The sequence below is a fragment of the Pezoporus flaviventris genome, unplaced genomic scaffold (assembly GCF_033815535.1).
Source record: "Pezoporus flaviventris isolate CSIRO_AGI_PZ_B2104156 unplaced genomic scaffold, CSIRO_AGI_Pfla_v1 ptg000018l, whole genome shotgun sequence".
NCBI classification, from domain to species: domain Eukaryota; kingdom Metazoa; phylum Chordata; class Aves; order Psittaciformes; family Psittacidae; genus Pezoporus; species Pezoporus flaviventris.
The window spans coordinates 2,799,539-2,823,160 of NW_026892566.1; the positions used below are offsets into that span (position 1 = coordinate 2,799,539).

At 41.1% G+C, this 23,622-nt stretch overlaps 1 protein-coding gene across 6 annotated transcripts in view; it reads left to right on the plus strand.

The window, feature by feature from the left end:
* The first annotated feature begins 6,931 nt into the window (after positions 1-6,931).
* The window catches only part of PCGF3 (polycomb group ring finger 3), a 50,260-nt gene continuing 33,569 nt past the window's right edge, over positions 6,932-23,622 (plus strand). For 3 of the 6 annotated variants that reach the window (XM_061455083.1, XM_061455079.1, XM_061455082.1), the window contains exons 1-3: positions 6,932-7,142; positions 11,778-11,836; positions 12,298-12,353. The gene's annotated coding sequence lies outside the window, so the exon portion shown is untranslated. The remainder of the gene's footprint in view (positions 7,143-11,777; positions 11,837-12,297; positions 12,354-23,622) is intronic. The other 3 variants (XM_061455081.1, XM_061455084.1, XM_061455085.1) reach the window with 2 other exon arrangements.

The window sequence follows — 23,622 nt, forward strand, 5'->3', positions numbered from 1 at the left end:
GAAGCCATGCTGGCTGTCACCAAGCACCTTGTTGATTTTCATGTGCCTTAGCATGCCTTCCAGGAGAATCTGCTCCAAGATTTTGTCAGGCACAGAGGTGAGACTGACTGGTCTGTAATTCCCCGGGTCATCCATTTTCCCCTTCTTGAAAATGGGGGTTATATTTCCCTTTTTCCAGTCATTGGGAACTTCACCTGACTGCCATGATTTCTCAAATATGATGGCCGACAAATATGATAGCTTAGCAACTTCATTCACCAGCTCCTTCAGGACCCGCAGATGGATTTCATCAGGTCCCATGGACTTGTGTATGTTCAGGTTCTTAAGACAGTCTCGAATCAGATCCTCTCCTACAGTGGACCTAGGGTCTGCATTCTCACAGTCCCTGTGTCTGCCTTCCAAGACTTGGGTGGTATGGTCAGAGCCTTTGCCAGTGAAGACCGAGGCAAAGAAGTCATTCAGAACCTCGGCCTTCTTCAAATCCAGGGTAGCCAGTTCTCCTGAGAGCTTCCGGAGGGGGCCTACATTCTCCCTAGTCTTTTATTTGCTATGCACCTGTAGAATCCCTTCCTGTTACCCTTAACATCCCTAGCCAAGTTTAATTCTAACTGGGCCTTAGCTTTTCTAATTTGGTCCCTAGCTTCCCAGACAACATCCCTGTATTCTTCCCAGGCTGCCTGTCCTTGCTTCCACCTTTTATAAGCCTCTTTTTTCCTTCAAATTTTCCTCAGCAGCTCCTTATCCATCCAAGGAGGTCTCCTGGCACTCCTGCTACACTTCCTTCTAGTTGAGATGCAACACTCCTGAGCTTCTAGTAGGTCATCCTTGAATAACATCCAACAGTCTTGGGCCCCCCTGCTCTCTAGGGCTACATCTGATGGAACCTTACTAAGTAGGTTCCTGAAGAGGCCAAAGTCTGCTCTTTTGAAGTCCAGGGCAGTGAGCTTGCTGCACGCTCTTCTCACTGTCCTGAGGATCTCAAATTCTCGACCATCTCATGATCGCTGCAACCAAAGCTGCCCTGGAGCGTCGCATTTCCAACCAGCCCTTCCCTGTTGGTGAGCACGAGGTCAAGCATGGCACCTCTCCTTGTCGGCTCCTCTATTACTTGCAGAAAGAAGTTGTCTTCTACATAATTGAGGAACCTCCTGGATTGCTTGTGCCAGGTTGTACTGTTGCTCCAATAGACATCAGGGTGGCTGAAATCTCCAATGGGAACAAGGGCCTGCAAGCATGAGGTGGTTCCTATCTGTCTGTAGAGTGCTTCAGCCACATATTCCTCTTGGTCAGGCGGTCTGTAACAGATCCCCACAGTAATGTCTCCCATAGCTATATTCCCTTTAACCCTGACCCACAAACTCTGTGGACTGCTCACCTGTCCCCAGACAGAGTTCCATACTCTCCAGCCTATCCCTAACGTAAAGGGCAACTTCCCCTCCCTGCCTCCCATGCCTGTCTTTCCTAAAGAGACTGTAACCTTCCATTCCAACACTCCAGTCATAGGAGCCATCCCACCATGTTTCTGTGATGCCTATTATATCATACTAGATATAGTATGATAGTATATATAGTAGACGTGCACACAACTCTAATTCCTCTTGTTTGTTCCCCATGCTACGGATGTTTGTATAGAGGCATCTGAGCCGAACTGCAAATGAAGCCAGCTCATTGGCTGGAGTGGCTAGAATATCTCTACATTGCTCCGAGCATTTATTATAGGTGCTGGCAGCTGACTGGGTGTGTTGAGACAGTGATGCCCCCCTCCCCCAACACAACCGCTTTAAAGCATCCTTGACAAGCCTGGCAAGCCTCCTGCCAAAACCACAGACCAGCTCCACCAGCCCCCAGTAGACCTGGCCTACTAACTTGGGTCCCGTGTTCACACCGCCCAAACCCCTGACTATGGCACCACTGTTCTAACCATTTATTAATCTGGCCAATCCTCCTAGCCTTTTTGGGGTCCTCACCTGTATCCTGGAGAATTAATGAAAAGACAATTAGAGCTCCAGAGCCCCTAACCACCTCTCCCAGGGCTCTGTAGTCCTTCTTTATGTTCTCCAGGCTACTGTTATCTATGTCACTAGCAATGACATGGACCACTAGAAATGGGTAATAGTCCGTAGGGCTTACTAGAGCAGGTAGCCTCCCTGCAACACCCCTGAGCTGAGCCCCTGGTAGGCAACACAGTTCCCTTGAGACTGGGTCAGGCCGAGAGATGGATGTTTCTGTCCCTTTCAAAGTAGAGTCCCCTACTACTACGACTCGCTGATTTTTCCTGGCAGTGACACATCAGCAGCACCAGTAGAGATCGTTAGCAGTGCACCAGCCGGTTGTTTCTGGTGCGAGGGTGTTTTCCTCATCAGCCCCCTGGAAAACAGCAAAGTGGTTCTGGGTGGGGACGACAGATTTAGGAGGAAGCTCCATGCTTTTAACTGTCCTCTTCCTCATTTTTTTTTTTCTTATTGCTGTTTCCCAGCTTTCTGGGTTAACGGCCTCCTTGTTTCCTGCATGAACTACAGGGGACGCTTGAGGCCCCTGCAGTTTGGGCCTGGAGCAAGCATTCCTACTTCCTCTCAGCTTCCCTGACATCTTGCAGCCCATTAACAACACCCTGCAGCTCAGCCACCTGCTGCAGGAGGACCTCCACCAGGGAGCACCGAGTGCAGCCCTGCCCATTGTGCACCCTCCCCTCACCAGACCAGTGCAGGCACTCTCTACACTCCGAGCTCTGCACTGCAGCCTCCCCTCTCATCGGCTCTGTCTGGGTGCCCACGCTGGCTACCGCCGGGGCAGCCAAAGCAGAACTCCCAGACCGGGCCCTGGTCATACAGCCAGCGCTCACCATCCCACTCGCCTGCCCGCGCAAACTCCCTCAACCCGCACTGGTCACTCGCGCTCCCTGGGGCAGGTTTTCACCCAGTCAGGGCTGGCGCCGCTCCTCCTGGCTCCGCCCCCTGCGAGTCAGCTGCTCTCGTCAGCTGAGCTGCCGGCTCCTGGTCAGGTCCCGTCGACGATTTGAGCCTCCCTCGGTGGCTCTCGCAGCTCCGAGTGGAGGCTCCCGGACGCTGAGCTTCTCCCCACTCCGGTGTTGAAGGCGTCCTCTCTCGAGATACTCACCTGAGCAATTTATATATATATATATATAAATATATAATATAATATAAATATATAATAATATACATAACATATATATAATATACATAATATATATTGCATTTGAGGGGAAAACTCGCATACCTTTGTGCAAATATCTACAAAAGAAACATGACAGTGTATAAAGTGTAAAAAGTTACATTTCAAAATATAGGATTTAATTTATAAATCTATCTGTATATGTGCACGTTTAGTGTGTGGTTCTGATGTAATATTTTTGGGATGTTAATGCCCAAATCTTGTAGATACTTCCGTAAGAATAGCTTACTCAAATAATCTGTGCACAGTACATTCACCTAGAAGACAAAAACTGGTGAATGTTTGGAGCCCACCTCTGAGATCTTTGGTTACTACTGCAGTGTTTTGCTTGCTGCCTGTTATTTGAACCTAAGTTAAGACATCTAAGTGAATCCAGTGCTAACTGAAGATTTATGACTGGGAAAGGGGTGATGAGAAATTATCTGAGTTTTCAGATCCAACTAACAGGTATCTGTAGTCAGAGTGCCAGTAATTGGTGAGGACCTGTCAGGATGTAATAACAGCCAAGCTGAAAGATGAAGCATGGAAAAAGCAACCAACAGTTTAACAAAGTTTAGTCTCCTAGAACAGCCTATATAAACACCATCTAAAAGAACAGTTTCAGAAATTTGCTGTCTGACCAGAATGATTCAGCCATTTTAGGTACTCTTTCTTCTCTTTATCTTAATTTTCCTGGACAATTTTGATTTCCCTGCTTTACAGTTTATCTCAGAATTACAAAAACATTTATATGGCAATGACATCCAGAGGTCTGTAGTACAACCTCTTTGTTAAAGCAGGGTTTTGCCCAGCCTTATCTTGAAAACCTCCACAGATGCACAAAGCACAGCCTCTTTGGGAAACCTCTTCCAAAGTTTAACTACCCTCAAGAGTGATTTTTTTTTCTTCTTTCTGTCCCATCAGAATCTTTCCCGATTCACTTTATGACCACTGGCTTTCATTCTCCTGCGAATTGCCTCACTAAAGGGTTTTGCTCTTGCATTTTGTAGGTGGACACCATTGTAAGTATTGAAGGTTGCTATTAGGTCCCCCTGAAGCCATCTCTTCTACAGGCTGAACTATTCCAGTTCCCTCAGATTCTCCTTGTAGAAGATGTTCTCCAGACCTACTACCATCCTGGTGGCCTCTGCTGGACTTGATCAAGTTTATCAGTATCTTTCTCATATTGGTGCACCCAAAACTGGACACACTATGCCAGATCTGTTCTAACAAGTGCCAAGTAAAGAGGAACAGCCAGGTTCCCCAATGTATTGACCTGTTAATACACAAGATGCTGTTAATTCTTATCAATGACAGAGCAACTGGTGGTTTATGTTTAGTCTATTATCCCCAAGAACTCACAAAGTGTTTTCAACAGACCTGTTTTACAGCTACTTGGTCACATGCCAGCCTGTACTGCTGCAGGAAGTTAAGTTTGTTCCAGCTGCAGGACTTTGTTTGTCGAATATTATTCCCACAACCTGTTTAGGTCCCTTCTAATGACAAACCTGTCCTTAGGCATATAGACTGCACTTTGGTGTTGTCCACAAACTTATTTCTGTATGTCCAAGTCACTGACCAAGTTACTAAACAGATCCAAGGGAAAACTGTTGAAGAATTTCATTCTCTCACCAGCCTATGACCCATTAACCAGTACTCTTTCAGACCAACAATCCAGCCAGTATTTCACCCATCCAGTAGTCATCCAGTAGTCATCCAGGCAGTAATGTCCTAATGTGGGGCAAGAATACTGTGGGACATTGTATCAAAAGCCTTGCTACAGCCTAAGTATACAACACCCACAACATTCCTGGCATCCACAAACCCAGTAATTTTATCCATCATTCAAGAAAATTAGGTTGTCTTCTATGCCTGTCTTCAGTAAGATATGTTCTTCTTCACACATTCAGAAATAGCATGGGTGGACTTGCTCCATGATTCTCTCATTGACCAAAGTAAGGCTATAGTTTCCAAAATTATCTTTGCTGTTTTTAAAGATGGGTGAAATGCAATTCTCCAGTGCCGGGGCACTCCTCTAGTTACCATGATCTTGCAAAGGTAACAGGGATTTGTCTTGCAGTGGTACCAACAGGCTCTCAGCACCCTTAGATGCAACCAATCTAGTCCATGACCTATGGGATCAATGCAGCTCTACCATTCTGAGCAACTACTGGAAATATTAGTCCTCATATTTGCTGTTTGTAAACACTGTATTACGGTCAGCCTTAAACTAGAATAATTTTGTCATACATTTGCCTACTTTGTGCTTTAAAACTTCATGAAAACAGCCATTTTGCTGTTTTTCTAGCCATTTCCCTGTTTGTACCATTACTATCAATGTGTTCATCCTGACCAATACCTTTTCACTGTTATCAGTCCTAAAGAAGACAATGAACTTCTTTCACCCGAGATGTTTTTTTTTTTTCTGTCAAGAGGTCTCAGATTCTTGTCCGTGATTTTTTTTTTCCAACTAGCAAATACATGCTTCCAGGAGACAGAGCTTCAATTTACCTGTGTTCACATTATGCTTTTACTTGTATAAAAACTATGAGGACTACGGCATGTAAAGCTCGCAGGAAAAAGGAAAAAAAAATCCTTTAAATGTTATTTCTAGTTCCCTGAGTCATTTACTGGACTTCTGTAGTTTGATCACAGCTCACTGACTGCAATGCTAACAAAAAAGTTTCACTTATTTCCTAATAAGAAGTGCTGCAGTTTAGACAAGGCACTTGTATCTACTGGGTTATGATCTTAGATAGTGTAGTCACTGGCTAAGCTTGTATTTCAGAAATATCACTTACAGGCTACCACATTCTTCAATGACTTTGCCAAAAGCATTGGAACTGGTATTAGGGTAACAAGGTTTTAAGAAGACCAAACCATTGCCTTGGGTGGCTAAGGGTCACCACAGTCCTGCAGCACAGAAAGACAATCGTTATCTTGGACTGCATCCAAAGAAGTGTGGCCAGCAAGTCAAGGGAGGTGATCCTGCCCCTTTGCTCTTGTGAGACTCCACTTGAGAGTACTGTGTGCAGCTCTGGAGTCCTCAGTACAGGAAAGGCATGGGCCTGTTGGAGAGGGCCCAGAAGAGAACCACAAAAATCATCAGAGGGATAGAGCACCTCTCATGAGGACAGGTTCATATGAGAGAGTTGGAGTTGTTCAGCCCCAGGTTCAACTGAATTTTTAAGTACTTGTCCTTGCTATTCAGCCACTTGGTGTGAAGTAGAACTTGGTGCGGGCTTCCCAAGCTTGATGCACGTTCCTTGACCTTTCCACTTTCAGGAAGCCAAAATCTTCATTTCATCAGCTGGAGTGTCTGACCCACCCGCAGTTTGTCAGCAAGTTGTCGAAGTTTCTATGGTCACCAGTTAAAAAAAGCACCTCCGTGCTTTTGAAGCAAACCTGCCAAAAACTCAGTCACTCAGTCCCCTCCACCAGCCTGGCTCTGCGCACAGGTCCAATGGATTTGCAGGACCGGGCTCCTCGCTCTGCCCCCGGGACTGCCCGCGGCGGTCACTTCTCACCCGACCTGCGGGGGACACCACACGCGCGAGGCAGGCCCAATGCTGCAGCGCCGGAGAGGAAGGAGGCGGCCGAAACCGTGCCAGGGTGAGCGCCCCGCGCGCATGCGCCCTTGAGCGCGGCGCCCCCGCTCGGCTACGCTCGGGCCGCGCTCGGCTATTTCCGCCTCTTTGTTTTAAACTCCGGGCCGAGCCTTTTAATTTCATCCCCCCATCATCGCCCCCCCCCCCCCCCCCCCTTTTTCCCCGCTGTAATTTCCCAGCGTGGCAGGGCCGCAGGGGCTGGTGTTCCTCCTTGCCCCCCGCCACCGCGCTCAGGTCCTCTGCCTTCTGCCTGTGGCGGCGCCTGAGGAAGGACGGGTCGGGGAGCGGAGGATCGGTGGTCAGCGGCGGGGAGGAAACCCCCCCGCCAGCCCCGAGTAGGCGACCGCGCCCCTCCCCTGTAAGGTCAGTGCTGGGCCGCGGTGTGGCGTGGTGGGGAAGGGGGGACGTGGGGGTTCTCCGGTGGCTGGGCCGGGGTACCGGCCTTCCCCGCCCCGCTGTGGGGCTGCGGGCCGTGCGAGGCCAGGCGAGGGGCTTGGAGGCGGGGCGGCCTTACCCCGCGTTCCTCTGAGGTGTTTGCGGTGGGGGATTGCGAGGGGGCTCCCGGCACGGGGGTGCGGAAGGGTGCGGGGTGGGGGGCTGCGGAGGAGCGGGCCTTCTGTCCTCCGTGTGTCTGGGGTTTGGCGGGGGGAGGGCGGGCACACGGTGATTGAACTTTCCGTGCTGTAGCAAGCACGCTGTATTCTCGGGGAGGGAGGAGGTGTTAGTAAGAGAGGTTGAGTTTTGTGTGGGGTTCTGTGCCTCGAACACCCCTCCCAGCTGAGGGAGTCATACGTGCGCCAGGTTAGCGTCTGTCACTTATCTTTCTCTCTTTATGGACAGCTCCCCTTTTAACCTCCCTCCCCTGCTCCAGCGGGAGGTGTCTCTTGTCTTCCGGGGGAAAGGAAGCCCCGACACCCCCAGTCCGCCCGTTTCTAACCCGAGATGAAGTGTCTCTTGTGTAGAGTGGCACACACTGGGGCAGCTCAGTTGCGGGCAAAGTGGTGCTGCCCGTGGGGACCCGGCGTGTATGGAGCTGTCCCGCATTGTCCCTCAGTACTTCTTCCTATTTAGGGCTGTGTTTGCAAGGCTCCAGACCCCCACAGCTTTGGGAGAAAGGGTCGCTTTGGGGAGGTGGGGTGGTGGTTGATAGTAGTTGAGATACCACTTCCACCAAACTAATTGGTGGAGGGGACATGTAGAAGGTGTGTATGACCTCAGCTGTGCCAGAATGTGGCTTCAGTGCTGTGTATCTGAGCGGCATATGGGATTTTAAGGTCTTGTGGGAAATAAGAAATTAAGTGGTATACGTAGGTAAAATATGGAATGCCTGTGGTCTGAGTTGGTTTAATGTTTAAGGATATACACACGTGTGCACACACACACATATAATGTATGATATTACAAAATTCTGATGTTTCCTCAATCACTGAGTTTTGACGAGTTGTGGTGCTGTCAGATCTGGTCTCTGATGTTGGTCACTTTTAGTCTGTTGGGTATTGCTTCACAGTGCCCTGTGTGGAAAGCTTATCATGTTCTGAAGTTGGTAAGTCTCACAGGAGATTTCATTCTTATGGTTTATGAAGTACTTGGATGTTCTTCTGTTGCTTCACATTTCACATGTCTTGGGTTTGTTTTGTTATTGTTGTTTTGTTTGGTTTTTTTTTTTGTTTATTTGGCTTTAGTTGTTAAAAAGCTGTCAGTCTCTGTATGCTTTGTGTCAAATCAGTTTAGTAATTTCCTGTCTCTGGGAAACCAGTTCAAGGAAATCTGTTTTATTATCTTAGTATGCGCCGGAATTTTCTTCTGGAAATAGTTTGTTTGGTATCTTTCAAAATAACCTACATAATTGTCTTCCAGAGTTTCAAAGAAGAATTCAGTTTGTGGATGAAAAGGTTTGAGTTGCCCAAGCAAACTAGCAAACAAACAAAAACAAAAAACCCCAAAACACACCTGAGGTGAACATTATGTTTAAGGAGCATCCCTTGTATGTATTTTCTGTTGTAAATTAGTTTCTCTTGTACAGCGTGAACAATTAGGCATATGCTAAATAAGTTGTTAGGAATCGTTTTAGAACTAGGTAGTGTGCTTTTTAAAAATTATTATTGGTTGTTGGGTGGGATACTTACAAATTTTATGTTCATTCCTTTAGTGGCAGGGCCAGTGAGAATCTGAACTGTGATACTTAATCATGTGTCTCATAAAGGTGCTCTGCAGTTCATAAAATTCTTTGATTGATAACCATGTGAGTGCCAATAGAAGCCTTGTACTCTTCCAGTAGCTTTGTATAAGTTGTTACTTCTAGATACTTTGCAGTCTCTTTCAGACAGTATGAACCTGTGCAGAACTGAAGTTACTTGGTGAGATCATATACAACGCGTTAGAAAAGGGTCAGACAGTTTTCTGGAGAGATGCACAGGGGTACTGCAACAGGAAATAAAAAAAAAGGCATTTCATAAACCACTTTTTGAGGAAAATCTGTTAGATTTTAAGCTTGATCTTAACTCTGCTGTCACCATAGAAAATCAAGACAAAACTTGTAACTGTTGTATTAAAGTTGACTTAGTGTTTGTAACGACGGTAGCCTAATACTAATGCCTAGAATGGCAGAAATTAATTACGATGCTATGAAAAAGACTGTAAAATACAGCTTCTAGTTGCTGCAACTGCCGAGCCTCCTCTTAATTCTCCTGATTACTGTCATGATTTAGAGAAGTTGATCTCTAAACTTTATATTTGCCATATAGGTAAGCTTTCTTGTCAAGAAAGTTCTTAACATTTCTAAAGCAAAAGTTACGTATTTACTTTAATAGCTTCAATTTTCCTTTTCCCATATGATTGAGTAATCTAGATGGCCTTTTTAGCTTTTGTCAGGTAGTGATCTTCCAGGACTAAAATAATTCCATCTTGAATTCCTGATCTCTCTAGGAAACTCTGTAAGAAGTAGAAGCAGAATTTCCATTGAAGCTCTAAGCTAGATACCGCCTATGAAATGTGTGAGGACATGGTATTTTGAAACTCTGACAATGTTTCACTTCTCAGCTACTGTCTTAGATAATATATCTCAAAAAAAAGTGTCTTGTATGCTATAAAATAAACATTTCTCCTTTTTTTTTTTTTTTTTTTGGAACTGTTGTTCTATTAGTGTACATATGGAAGTAAAGTTACTAAATGGAAGTTTGTATTGATAAAGGTGTTTGAAGGTGCAATGGATTTAAGACTGTTGGCAGTCCTGAGAGATTAGTGGTTTGAAGTCTAATCTTTTTTTTCATTGCTAATAAAGATATTTAATGGTAGTTGAAAGTACTGGTTTGCTATGTTAGGTGTGCTGTCATGTTTAAAGGAAATGTAGAGAACACCTGCTGAGGGCAGTTTGATTAGAGTAAGTTAAAAGCCAGACAGAAGCTGTCCGTATCTTTTTAGCTTATCCAGAGCTCTGGCTTGACGTAAACATAGTTCTGTGTTCCTTGCACCCCCCTTCTTAAAATGCAAGCTTGCCGTATTAGACTATAAGTTTACCTGATACGTGGAAGTCATAGATGCAGTAAAAGGAAGGAAGAAAGAAAGGGGTTAATCTGCATTAAAAGTAATCTTTGCGATTGTGATACGTAACATTTTCATTGCTAGCTGAAGACACACTGTACGTGCTTTGTAATTGCTCTAAAAAGCCAAGATAAAACTTGCTGCTCTTACCTGAATTAGACTTTCTCAGGTGAATTTTATTGAATATGTGCATCTGTATTTAAATCAATAAACTATGAAAATTAAATACTCAGTGTGGTGAGAACTAGGGAGTTTGAAAGCCTTATTTGCTATGGAAAGTTTGACTGGAGTCTGCTACTGCAGAGACCTAGAGTCTTGCAATGGTGTTGCAGAGCCAGCACTGTAGAAAAGAATAAAAGAGCAGTGAGTTGATCAATGATACTGTTTTCCCTTTTTTCTTACTTTTTTTTTTTTTTAACCTTAATCAGAAAAAGTACTTTACACTACAAACTTCATACTATATGTAGAAACTTCAGGGTCTTTTTATTCCTTTGTCAAACACAGCATGTATTATTCAAAAATAGTGAGTACAAATCATTCAGAAGTAGAGAGAATGACATGAAGTATGGTGAGTTCAAGTGGCTGCTCTCAGTTGTGACTGCCCCTTTTTCAAGTCACAGTTATAAGTTGACAGAGTCAGTGGGGGAAATTGTTGAAAAGGTGGTGGGGAGACTGGAAGGTAATCAAGGTGTGTGTGTGTGTGTTGGCATTACTACAATGCTGGTTGAGATTGCAAGAAAGAAATATGCAAGTATGAAGAAAACAAGGCTTTTTTGTAGTTTTGCTGCTAGTGGAAGAACTTTCTTAAACTAGCTCTACCATTTTTTTCCACCTCTGCAAAGTGGCAAGAAGGAGACTTATTATTATCCTTACATACATATATTTAGGTTGATATTAACAGTCCTTGTGACTGACAAAAACTTAGATCTCTGCATTAAAAAGACTCATGTTTTGACTGCAATAAGGATCCCTCTTGGTTGAAATTGAGGCTCTCCTTATTGCGGAAAAATGTGGTATCTTTGCTTTGTGAACAGTACAAACACGTTTTGATTTAGGGAAGGAAACACTCTGTGTGTCTTGTGTGTGGGCAAAAATGTGCTGTGCTGTATTTGCTTAATTAAGATAGGAAAGCTATTTTTTCAGGTTGCCAGAATGAGTATCATGTTATTTGGTGACTTGCAAATGGCCATCCTGTCAAGTTTTTTACTTTTAGTTAAGAACTTGTCGCTCTCTACATAACCAGTCAGTCAGTGTATGATGCTATCTTTAGTCGATTATTATATAATCATTGTGATGTTGCTGGATATAACTGTGTGAATTATATGTGATGTTATGCTGGAACAAGTCATCTCTGCTGTCTTCTCTTGCAGTGTGCATGTGAACATTTTATTAACGTTTGCAACCATAAGCATTGCCATTGCAGTGTTTGCTGATTTGTTTTGTTTTTTTTTTCCCCAGGTAATGTGATGTGCTGTACAGCTTTTTCTAGTTTGTCATCTGAGAGAACAAGCTGAAAGGTACAGTACAGCTGGCTAACTTATATATTCTTTATTTATGAATAATTGACATTTCTTGTGTCTGAACTATTAGTTTGGGTGCACAGATTGGCATAATGAAGCCATTGGTCAGTTGATTACTTAGTTGAAGGACGTGGCCAAATTTGTTTTAACTTACTAAACAAGATGCTTATTATAACAAAGCTCACTGTACTGAGCAGCAGCAATCAGTAGAATTTACTTGAGGAATAGATTTTTTTTTTTTTTTTTTTTTTAGCATAGTGGCATGCATCATTCATTCATAGTGACTTTTCAAAAAAATTATTTGCACCAAGAGACATTTGGAATTTAAAGTTTTGTCTTGGGACTAATGTCTGGGATCTTACATTAACTCCTGTGTTTCAGATAATTGTGTTACGTACTGTTTTGTTGTGATAGTAACTGTGGATTTTTTTGTTTTTTTTTTTTCCTAAAATATGAAGTGTGTTCTAGACACAGGGACTTCGATGTTGATTTGAGGATTCAAATTAGGCAAGAGGTAAGGGAATTTTTAATGTGCTTGCTTAAGTACATAATTAAGCTCACTGCTGAAAATGCCCGTTTCTAAAACAAATTATTTCTATTTAAAACTTTAACTTTTGTTAAACTGGTGTATGTTAGAGATGCTTTGAATATTATTTCCTCACTTTTAAGGGTGTGCTAACACACTGTAATCAAATCAGTCTGCTTAATGCTTGAAATGCTTTTCTTTCCATCATTGAATTATTCCTTTCTGTCAAGGCGTGGACCCTGAACCAGTGTATAGTGTTTGCCTAGTCAGTTCTGTCTGCACTTATAAAAGCCTCCCAGTTGCACTGCTGCAGTGATTCCCTCAGTCTTTCTTGCTTTAGCATTATACTAATTGGTTGTTTACTGTTTTTCAAGCTTTACTGAATTTTTTTTAGGATCAGTTGCTTGGATTTATTTGTTGAATGAAATAAGTAACTAAACTGCTTTTTCCTGTAGCAGTTTCCTAAGACTGATTGCAAAATTGCCTCGCAGCTTTAATCAATTCAAGCTTTAGGATCACGCGTTTTATACTGGGTTGCCATAAGACTATGATGAATTCACAGGTGTTTAGTTAAAATCCTGGTAAAAGAAAGTTGTTTGATTTATGCTTATACTGCTCTCATGCAAATTGCAAAGAGATGCCTAATTTTTGTATTTTTTTCCCAGGAAAAACCATGTATGCATCTTTCTTCCCAACCCTCTTCTCATAATGTGTTTGGACTTGCTAAATTGTCATTATCTTGCCTTGAATCTGTACTTGTAAACTCTGAAGTGTGTTGCTACAAAGGGTGTCTATTTCTGCAGTGACATATAAAATTTAGTCTGTATGAAAATACTGTGTCAGTAACTTATTTGTCCTTGTTAATAATAACATTATGCTTGGTGACACCAGAGCAAATACTTTATTTGCATACTAATAATCTTGTACTTCTGTTTCTTGACTGGCTAGAATGAGATAGAAATACTTCTCACAAGATTAGGCCATTCTGTAACATTTTCAGAAAAGATATTTATGTTCATAAAATGCTTTATTCTGGACCAGACAAAAAGACTTCTGGGTAGCTAGTGGAGCTAATTTTCTTCAGTTCACCTTCTTGCATGTCAGATTCTTTCAAGATTTGACAGAAGTTACCAGGAGCAGTCTGTGCATATTGATCCATATGGTGTTAAGTGAAAGTTGGCATTTGAAGGTTTAATTTTATTAATATGTAGGTGTAAAAATCTCTGTATTAGTTGCAGTCGTTTTTAATGCAGCTTTCTAGGTATAATCTTAGGTGCTAACACCAGAAATTGTTTATCAAGAATATGTTTGCTGTGCACTGTAATAGTGTCCACTGGGCTTAAACCACGACAAATAATTACTCAGATTATTATCATCTGAGTATGATGTAGCTCATGGGTTGTCTGGTTATGATGTTATGACTAAAAGAGGCTTGAATTTGAATGAAGAGTTAGATGCAGACAGGAGAATGCCTTGGCTTGTTTATTTTTTTTTTTTTTTTTTTTCCACTAAAGGTATTTTGCCATGTCCTATTTTATTTTTCTATTGAAATTAACAGTGCAATGGGACACAAATAAGTGTAGAACTAACTCTGATATATAAGCCATGCTGCGGTAAGTTATGAAGACAGGCTGAGAAAGTTGGGGCTGTTCAGCCTGGAGAAGAGGATGCATGGAGACCTCATAGCAGTCTTCCAGTATCTGAAGGGGGCCTACAAGGATGATGGAGAGGGACTCTTCATCAGGGAAATGGGTTTAAACTGAATCGAGGGAAATTCAGGTTAGGTAAAAGGAAGAAGCTCTTTACTGTGAGAGTAGTGAGGCACTGGAACAGGTTGCCCAAAGAAGAAGAACACTGCCCATCCCTGGCAGTGTTCAAGGCCAGGCTGGACAGGGCCTTGGGTGATACGGTCTAGTGTGAGGTGTCCCTGCCCATGGCCTGGGGGTTGGAACTAGGTGATCTTAAGGTCCTTTCCGGTCCAAACCATTCTATGATTCTCTAATTTTTGCTATTTGTCTTTGGGAATGGAAAATACATTCTGTCCTCATATTTCAATTTCTCTTCCATTGCTTCACCAAATAGAATCGTAGAATAGTTAGGGTTGGAAAGAACCTTAAGATCATCTAGTTCCAACGCCCCTGCCATGGGCAGGGACACCTCCCATTAAACCATGTCACCCAAGGCTCTTTCCAACCTAGCCTTGAACACTGCCAGGGATGGAGCATTTACAACTTCCCTGGGCAACCCATTCCAGTGCCTCACCACCCTTACAGTAAAGAACTTCTTCCTTATATCCAATCTAAATGGGTCAGATGACTTGGCTAGTGGAACTTTCAGTAGACTTCTAAGGCCACCTCTCTGTCATGTCATTTATTTTCCAGTCACAAACATGAGTTGACATTGTACTGAGTTTCTGGAGGTGATTGGAAGGTTTCATGGAGATTTGTTTTATCTTTAGATATGAAAATACAGAGTATAAGCATAAGTAAAAAGACTCCAGATTTCTCTTCCGTAGCCTTTTAGATCTGATGTGACTGTAAGAGATATTCACTAGAAGAGTGAAGACGAGAAAAATGAGCTGTTTTTTCTTCTCCTTGAGATTCTGTAGCTACTTACTGCTTCCCATGATAAGTATAACCTTTTCTATGAGTTAGTCATACATTTTCACATTCTGCAGACATTGACAATTTTAGCATGCAAATGGGGGTGGGGGGGAGAATTTCAGCTCTCTTCCCAGCTTTAATCCAAAACCAAAGGAATAAACCTTTTCCCCGGGAAAATACATTATAAGCATTTGAAAAAGTATGAAAAGATCTACACGTGGTACATACTGAGACAAAAGGATTTCTTTGTTCTTGTCACACAAACTTCTAATGATGTGTGTTTCTTGTATTTTACTAATTTGTGTTCTAAAGAATGGAGGGAGAGAGTGTCCATGAAGATGTCATCTATTTAAACAACTGGTATATTTTTATTAATGTTTTTAAATTATTTTGATTGTCCCTTATGGGACAGTTCAGTCTCCAAAAGCAATTCTTGGTGAACTGCAAAGAGGAACCAAATTAAAGCCTATATAGATACTTCTTGTAGGCTGCAGTAGTTAACATCTTGCACTGACAGACTGTTTCTTCCCTTTTTACTGTACATGTCACACATCCATCTAGTCTTTGAAATTTGTTATAGGAAGAAATAAGGGTCTATGAAAGTAATTTTGCTTTTAAAAATTCTTGGGAGGAGACTTAAGGTATACCTGGAATACAATTATTATGAGACATAGTAAAGGTAGTGTTTGTTTATTTACTTATTTATTTCTTGCGCAGGCTGTCTGACCCTGTATAGACTGATTCTTTTCAGAGAGTGATTTCTTCCTACAGTTACTGAATGCTTTGAATCAATGTGTAGCTGAAGAGTTCTATTGGTAGCTGCCACCTCTTTGAATGCTGATTATCAATTCTGTGATAATTCTGTAAGTTCAGTGATGTTTTTAATGATGGATACCTTCTCATATAGAAGGAATTAAAGATTGATATGAAAAGCTTTAGCTTGTAGTTGTCTCGCCAAAGCTTTCTTTGTAATTTGCTAATTTCTGATCTGGTGTGGATTAGAAAGGTTCTGCAGTAGATCACAGAATCACTATGTGCATGTGAAATGCTGTTGTGAATGCCAGACTCCTCACAGCATAAAAACCATGAGGTAGTTACTTGTCTGCTTTCATACTAGTTTTCCACAAAGATGTTTCTTAAAAAAACCCAAACATTTTTATTGTCTGTTACTTTGTTTCATCTAGCTATTAGTGCTGTCTTTGTTTACTTGAAGTTGGAAAGAGCTAGCTGTTCAACTACTGGTTTTCTGTGTCAACTTCTCTTTAAAGACAATCTTCCCTTACTTATAAAAGCTGACATCTGTGCCTGGTTTTAAGGGGTTCTGAAGAGTTTTGTGCAAAGATCTAATCATAGAGCGTGTCTTGAGCTCGTTTATGGACTAGAGCTAAACTATCCCAGAGGCTGTAGAGTACCTTTATTGTGACCGAATAAATAGAAGCGACTTTAGCTTCTGTACTGTGCAGAGGTGTGTGTTCTATACTTCTGACTCTAGAGACAGGCTTGTGCATGTGACAAAATGACTATATGCGGGGCTGGAAAGGAAAACCAGCTGGTATATGTGGCTTGTTAGTGCTGTAGCAAGTACTAACTAAGTTGTACGAAGAAAAACTGGCAATCACTTATTTGGAGATTTGGTTAAGATTTTGGTGTTTGGGAATTTAGAAGATATTTTCATGTTTACTCCTTATTAAATTAAAAATCTTCTGAGCAAACGAAGGGAAATATAGACTATCATTTGGGAGGATCTTACTAATATATGCTCTAATAACAGCACTTGAGGGTTATGGCTGACAGGCAAGTTTGTTGACCTAGCTTTCATTCCACCTGCCTTTTTCCTGAAGAGTTTCCTCCTGGTCTTCTACACTGAGACTGTACTGTCATAAAGCTGCGGTCATCAGTGGTTTGTTCAAATATTCGATGCTGTTAAAATAAGCACCTGATATGTAAAGGATATTTTGCTTCAATGTGCCTTCTCCAACGGGGGGGGGGGGGGGGTGGGGGGGGGTGGTCAGTTGCAGCCTGTAATTCCTAAACCAGCAGAAATAAGGCTGTCAAAGACCTTACACAAGTGAAACTTGTAAGAAACAAGTGAGATTATTTTGTTGCCTTAATAATAGAGACCTTTCGGCTCCTCCTTACAGCTGAGGAGATTTTCTCCAGTTTAAATAGAATGGCAATAGTCAAGTTAAATGTCACAGCCGTGATTGGGTCACAGTGAAGAATTCAGTTTTATAAGGGCTGAATCCTCTCATGCTATTGGTTTCCAATGGATTTTTCTGTCTGGAGTCCTCCTTGTTCTTTAAACCAGTGTCATGTTGCAGTGTTAGGATTGATGGACAAGATGGTGATACTGTAATGGTATTTTTGGCTAGAGTTTGTAAAACTACCTGTTAGTAATGACTTTGATCGGCAGTTTACATTGAATAATATTCCATATGTTAAGTGAGTTTTTCTTGAACTGTGACATATTATTAGATTATGCAGTGAAAAAATGTCTTTAACAGTTACATTTTGGAAATGTTTTCTTGCTGTGACATGGCCAGTGAAACCTCAGAAAATCCCCAAAGAATCTGGACAAAAAAAAACCCAAACCAACAACTAAACAAAGCCAAACAACTAAGCAAAGAAAGGGTTTCATAATTGCAGATGCCTTTTCTGTGAAGTGTCAAGTTTTCATATCGTTAGAATTTAACTTCTTCCCTTCCTTCCTACATGCATGCAGACTACTAGGTCTAATGATGAGGAGGAAATGAAAATAAATGACATGTGAGAGTTTAAAAGGCATAATTCCACAAGTGTAAGCTTTTAGTCACTGTTAACTTTGTTGAGAATGCTGTGAACCTTTTTGCACTGGAAAGTTTGAGCATTTTTTAATTTTTTGCAATGGGGCTGGGTTGGAAACGGACAGTTGTTTCAGTTCTTCAGCACTGTCTTTTCCCCCCCTTTCCCTCCCCTCCAAGATATAAAACTGTTAAAATGACTGGGTTAGACTATCAGTAGCTTTGGGCTGCTCCTTTTCTTTTTTAGTATGGTAAGGTTGGTATGGTCAGCATATCAAAATAAGCCAAGAGCTCAAAAACCTAGACTTACTGAGTTGGAGAAATGTTTTTCAATCTTACTGCATGAATGCAGACTTTCCTCTCTCCCTTCTTCCCCCTCCCCCTGTCTTTATGATCTATTTCATTATAAATAGGAAAGAATTAAAAAAACCTCACACAGTAAATTAGATTACATTTTGGTGTTTGTCTCTTTTCTAGGAGATTAACTTTTTTTTCTTCTTGCTTTGTTCAGACTACTGTTTTTCATTATCTGTTATTACCTGTTGAACATTGCCATTTCTTTCCGAATACTTCTCAGCTATTCATTGTTCTACAAGAGGCATACATGCTTTGGTCACTCTAATGGCAGTCTTCATTGTAAGTGCTGTTTATAATGAAGCCAGTTTCTCAGTCAGTCATTTTGAGTGTGGGGGAAAACAAGAGAAAAGCAGAGTTGTGTGCACTTGTTTGTCCAGGTTGCTGGTTTTCCGGTGTGCCTGTAAAGGATTGACCAGTGCTTATTCATTGCTTGTGATTCTGCAGAGGGAAAAGGTCCTGAGGGTTTTTTTGCACAGTTGTGGAATAGAGAGGGATTCACAGCGTCTTTGCAGTTCAGCTGCTCTGTTAAGGTTGATGGAATGCCTTTTGGGCCTTCAGCATCCTCTCTGGCTGGCTGCTGTCTCTGAAGGGAGGTTTCACGTATAATGGATGATACTTGAATTGAAGACTGAACGTGAGAAATATGTATGCTGCATGAGGCCTGTAGTGCTAACACTAAAGAAGGGTCTGCTAACATAGGAGCTGATGCTGCTTCATGACAACTGTAGCCTCTCTAATAAGTGGTGATTTTCTCCTGGTATGTTAGTGTGGCTGTTACTGGTGGAAGGGGAGGGAGAGAGGAAGACAGCAAACAAATAAGTATGGTTTGGCTTAAAGTTAGGTGACATATAATTTGGGCTAGGAGCTCCATGGTAGGATTTGAAAAGTTCTATGTTACTGTTGTGATCAAAGTAGTTTTTCATAGCATCTTTACTGTGTGAGGCATTAAAACTAAAACCGAGGCACTAAACTTGAAATTGATATGTGAAGTACTGTAGATTTCTCCCTAAAAGATATCTGAAAAGATAGAATTCGGTATTTCAGATACTAGTTTCTACTGTCATAAGCATACTGAACTAAAGATTAATTTTGTTTTAAAAATGCTTAAATTCCTAATATTTATGCTAAAGATTCTACTCGGCAAAGAAGTGGAAATGACAATTCATGTCTCACTGAAAAGTTGAAACTTGGTTTTGGTCTGGTCAGCCTAGGACTAACATGTTTTACTGGTTTACTTGACAGAGTCCAAGATACCTTTAATGAACAAAATTACAAGTCCTCATAACAGAAAAGTCAGATGTTACTCTGTTGTCTCCAAATATTAGGATTATTGTGTGCCTGTTATGAAAAATAATCAAGCCTTTTGCACATAAAATGGTGTTGAATTTGTCTAGGTTCTCTTGACTTGTACAGTCAGTTTTATCAGAAAGAAGTAAAAGTATACTGATGTGGTGTTTATCACCTGATGCGGTTTTCTGTACTTTGGAGCTTTTGGGCAGATGTATAGTTGTATCTCAGCTTAGTTTTGGACTGAATTGTCTCTTTGAATGGGTTGCGCGTGTGCTTAGGCTGGTGTGTTTGTTCAAGGAAAGGAGCGGATGTGCATAGCAGAATGAGAATTGCAAATTAGCAATCAGCAGGCCAGAACTAGACTGGCTTACTGAGTCCTTGATTAAAATAGTGGACCTCAAGATGCAGGTATACTAGACTTAGCAACTTGTTTAGGCACCCGCAGCTCCTTCACATTATGCTGAGCAGTGGTGGAAATAAAAAAAATTAATGGGGACATGTCAAGAAAACTAGCCCTGCTTTGCAGTGCTATTTGGTACTGCTCACCCTTCATCATAAATGGTGCCAGTGCAGGTAATCTGAGGATCTCACTCTCTGTTCTTCTGTTGTAATTGAGGTCTTAAAGCAATGATGAGTTGTTGCAACAGGTGTTTCCCATAAAACTGCCCTGGTTTCAGCTGTAACAGTTATTTTTTTCCTCCTTCCTAGTATCTGGTGCAGTGTTGTGTTTTGGCTTCAGTGTGAAAACAGTGCTGATAACACACTGATGTTTTAATTGTTCAGAAGTAATGCTTCCTCTGATCAAGGACTTTCCAGTCTCTCATGCTCTGGCAGTGAGGAGGGGCGCAAGAAGCCAGGAGGAAGCAGAGACAGAACACCTGACCCAAAGTAGTGAAAAGGGTATTCCATACCATAGCACATCGTGCCCGGTATATAAACTGGGGGTAGTTACCCAGAAGGGACTGATCGCTGCTAGGGTCTGGCTAGGTCAGTGCATGGTGAGCAGCTGTATTGTACATCAGTTGTGTTTATTGTTTTTTGTTATTTTTTTCTTTTTCTTTCCTCTTTTTAGTTTTATATTCTCTCCCATTGATATTTTCTTATCATTATTATTATTATCATTTTTAGTAGTAGTTTTGTATTGTACTTTAGTTCTTATCTCAACCTGTGGGATTTACATTTTTTTGATTTTCCTCCCTACACTGCCCAGAGAGGGATGAAAGGGAGAGGCTGGGTGAACGGCTGCATGGTTCTGAGTTACCAGCTGGGTTTAAACCACGACAAAAACTTTGAAAATGGTCACTGTGAAAACAGATTCTATTTCATTGGCAGTAACATCTAGTTAAAAAATGTTGCTTTATGCCTTGCATAGGAAAGACAAAGTTCTCTACTGTTTATGCTCATTGTACTTAGTATCCTCTAAACAAGTACTTGCAGAATACTGTCTCCTATAAAAATAGCAGTCGTGTCTAAAATTGATGCAATGCTTAAAAACCATACAATTTTCATTTTTAAAATCAGTTGGATTTATAATAGTGAAAAAGCTAACTATTTCTCTTAAGTTCACAATGGCTAGCAGTGGAAAGTCCTTTATATTGAACAAAGTGCAACGTTTGTAATGAGAGGAGACTGCTTGGCTACGTGAAAAAATATGCCCCACTAGTGAAATAAAGCAGAAAATTTTGGGGTGATGAATCCAGCCTTTTGCAGGTATATTGACAAAGAATTACAAGCTATTGGAGTAAAGTTCAGAGATTATGAGTATTTTTCCTGCTGGCAGGGATTGACAAGTGCAGCTTTATTCCAACTGTTAATGGGTTGATATATTATTGAAGTGTTTCATACGTCTCCTTTTTAATAAAAAGGAAGCTTTTAATAGCACATTCTACCATGTTATTAACAAGGAGAAATTTTGCAGTCACTGGAAGTTACACATACAAGCCTCTGGCTCTTTGCTGTTTTAATACCTGCAAGTCCCAGCTCAGATGGTCCTGCTTCTTTTATTGCATTCTTGGGTTCCTTCTTCAGTGTTTCACCTTAGCGATCATACTAGTTTTGAGAGAGGGGAAAAAAAGAGGGAAAATATTTTCAAAACTGAAGTATCAAAACCTCAGGATAGGAACTGAGGCAGTCTGATACTGGAAGATACAGAGGAGTGAATAGTTTTTGGTAGATACCACTATCGATTAAAGTCTTACTATATACTTCAATACTAACTAAATAATGCTAACTGTCAGGTTTGTTTTCACATTTGCAGTCAATTGAAAGGCTAGGACTGTGTCTGAAGAAAGCTGTATCAGCAAGAGTTCCAAGGAGACTAAGCAACTGTGTTTTCTCTTGCTTCAATTTATGTCTGAAATAGCTGAATGTTAGAACAATAAAGCGTGAGCAGAGTGCACGTTAAAGCCCTCGTGGGATTTCCAGAACAAGAGAAGAAAGATTTTTCCGTGGCTTATGAATTGTATGGTTAATGGGTAGATAAATTGATCAAAGTTACTATGTGTATACTTGAATCCAGGAAGAGTACAGAGTACCTACTAACCATTTGCAAGGTATGGGGCAATACTGGGAGCATTTGCTCATCTTCTGTCTTAGCAGTAGAGGCACTTATTGGGCAGTTCAGTGAAGTTAAAAGCTTTTATCACTGAGATTTTTTTAACCAAAGACAAGGTAATTTTTCCAGGTAGTTTTAAAGTTTTGTTTGGATTAATTAACCATCAAGTGCTGTTATTTGGGTTTAAGCTACATGGGGTTGTTAAAAAGAAGAGTGATTGCTGATAAAATCTTCATTGATCTGAATTGTAGCACCTTCTTAGTTCTTACCTCCTGGTAACTTCTGGCTTCTCAATACAGATTTCTGTTTTGACAGCTGCTGCTTTACTGGGCTGCCAGTGTATCTGGACCAAGAAGTGGAGTGAGGTGACTGAAAATCTGTATTTTTAGAGGCTGTTTACTAAATATCAAAAGGAATTGTCTCTGGTTCCCACACGAGGATTCTTTATCCTCTCTTTTTCAAAAATAGGCAATATTTGCATGAGTATGGGGAAATTCTATATATAGAGACACATAACTGCTTCAGATAAAAGATATAAATGGATGAAAGATATAAAAATCCTAGTACTCAGGTTATCATACAGTTACTTACTAGGGAAACTCCTTTTCACTGTCTTTTTGTAAGTGGTTGGTTTCCGGGGTTGTGTAATCGCATGGAGCATTTTATGTAACCAGATATTTTCATTGTAAGATTAGGGTTATTCAACAATGGAAGTTTTTTAGGAGTTAATGGGATGGGTCCATAAGGCTTCTTATTTCTCCATGTTAAACATTTAAAGCCTTTGTTATCTTGGTTGGAATCAGAGCAGTCGGTGCAGATGTACACCATCAGTTCAAATGACAACTGGAAGTCACTTGGTATTTTGAGTTGCTCATCTGTTCTGCAGAGGGCGTAGTAATGAGATTACAATCTGTTTCAGCTGTGTTTAGGTTCTAAATCACTTTTTCTGAAGTGTATGGATATTAAACATTCAAAAAAATGATGCTCTGCAGAGGGCGTAGTTATGAGGATTACAATCTCTTCCAGCTGTGTTTAAGTCCTAAATCACTTTTTCTGAAGTGTATCATAGTAAACATTAAAAGACTGATGTGGGTGCAGATAGCAGAATCTCACTAAAGTTTTGTTTTTAAAGGACACTGTTCTTCATGGGATTCAAGGCTGATTTGGACTGTCTTTTAATTACACGAAGTCAAGGATCTCTTAATTTCTGTTTTATCTCTGTGTACTGAATTGGAACAAAGTGCCTTTTTAATAGCTTGTAGTTTTGTCCCTAAGTTCTTAACATAAGGATGTTGGAACATGTTTTTCCAGTGTATGAGAAATGTGTCTATAACATTTTATAAAGTCTTAATCTGGGATAGTACTCAGGTTAAGAATAGCCTTGTTTTCAAAAGCCTTCTGCTGCTGGCAGTGATTTTGATTTCTGATAATGAGCCAGATTTTATTTAGAGAAGGTTGTATTTGGTTAGAGAAGGTTGGTATTTGTTAATGAAATGAAGGTTACTCTTGAGATAATGCTATGTTTTCATAGTCTTTTTAAAGACTTTCAGAAGGCTGACACTTTAATACCTCTTCCCAGTTTTATGCACATTTTATATGTGTTGATCAGAAATTATCTTGCACGCTCAGCACTGAAAACAGGAAATAGGATGTAAAGAGAAATTTGAATGTAG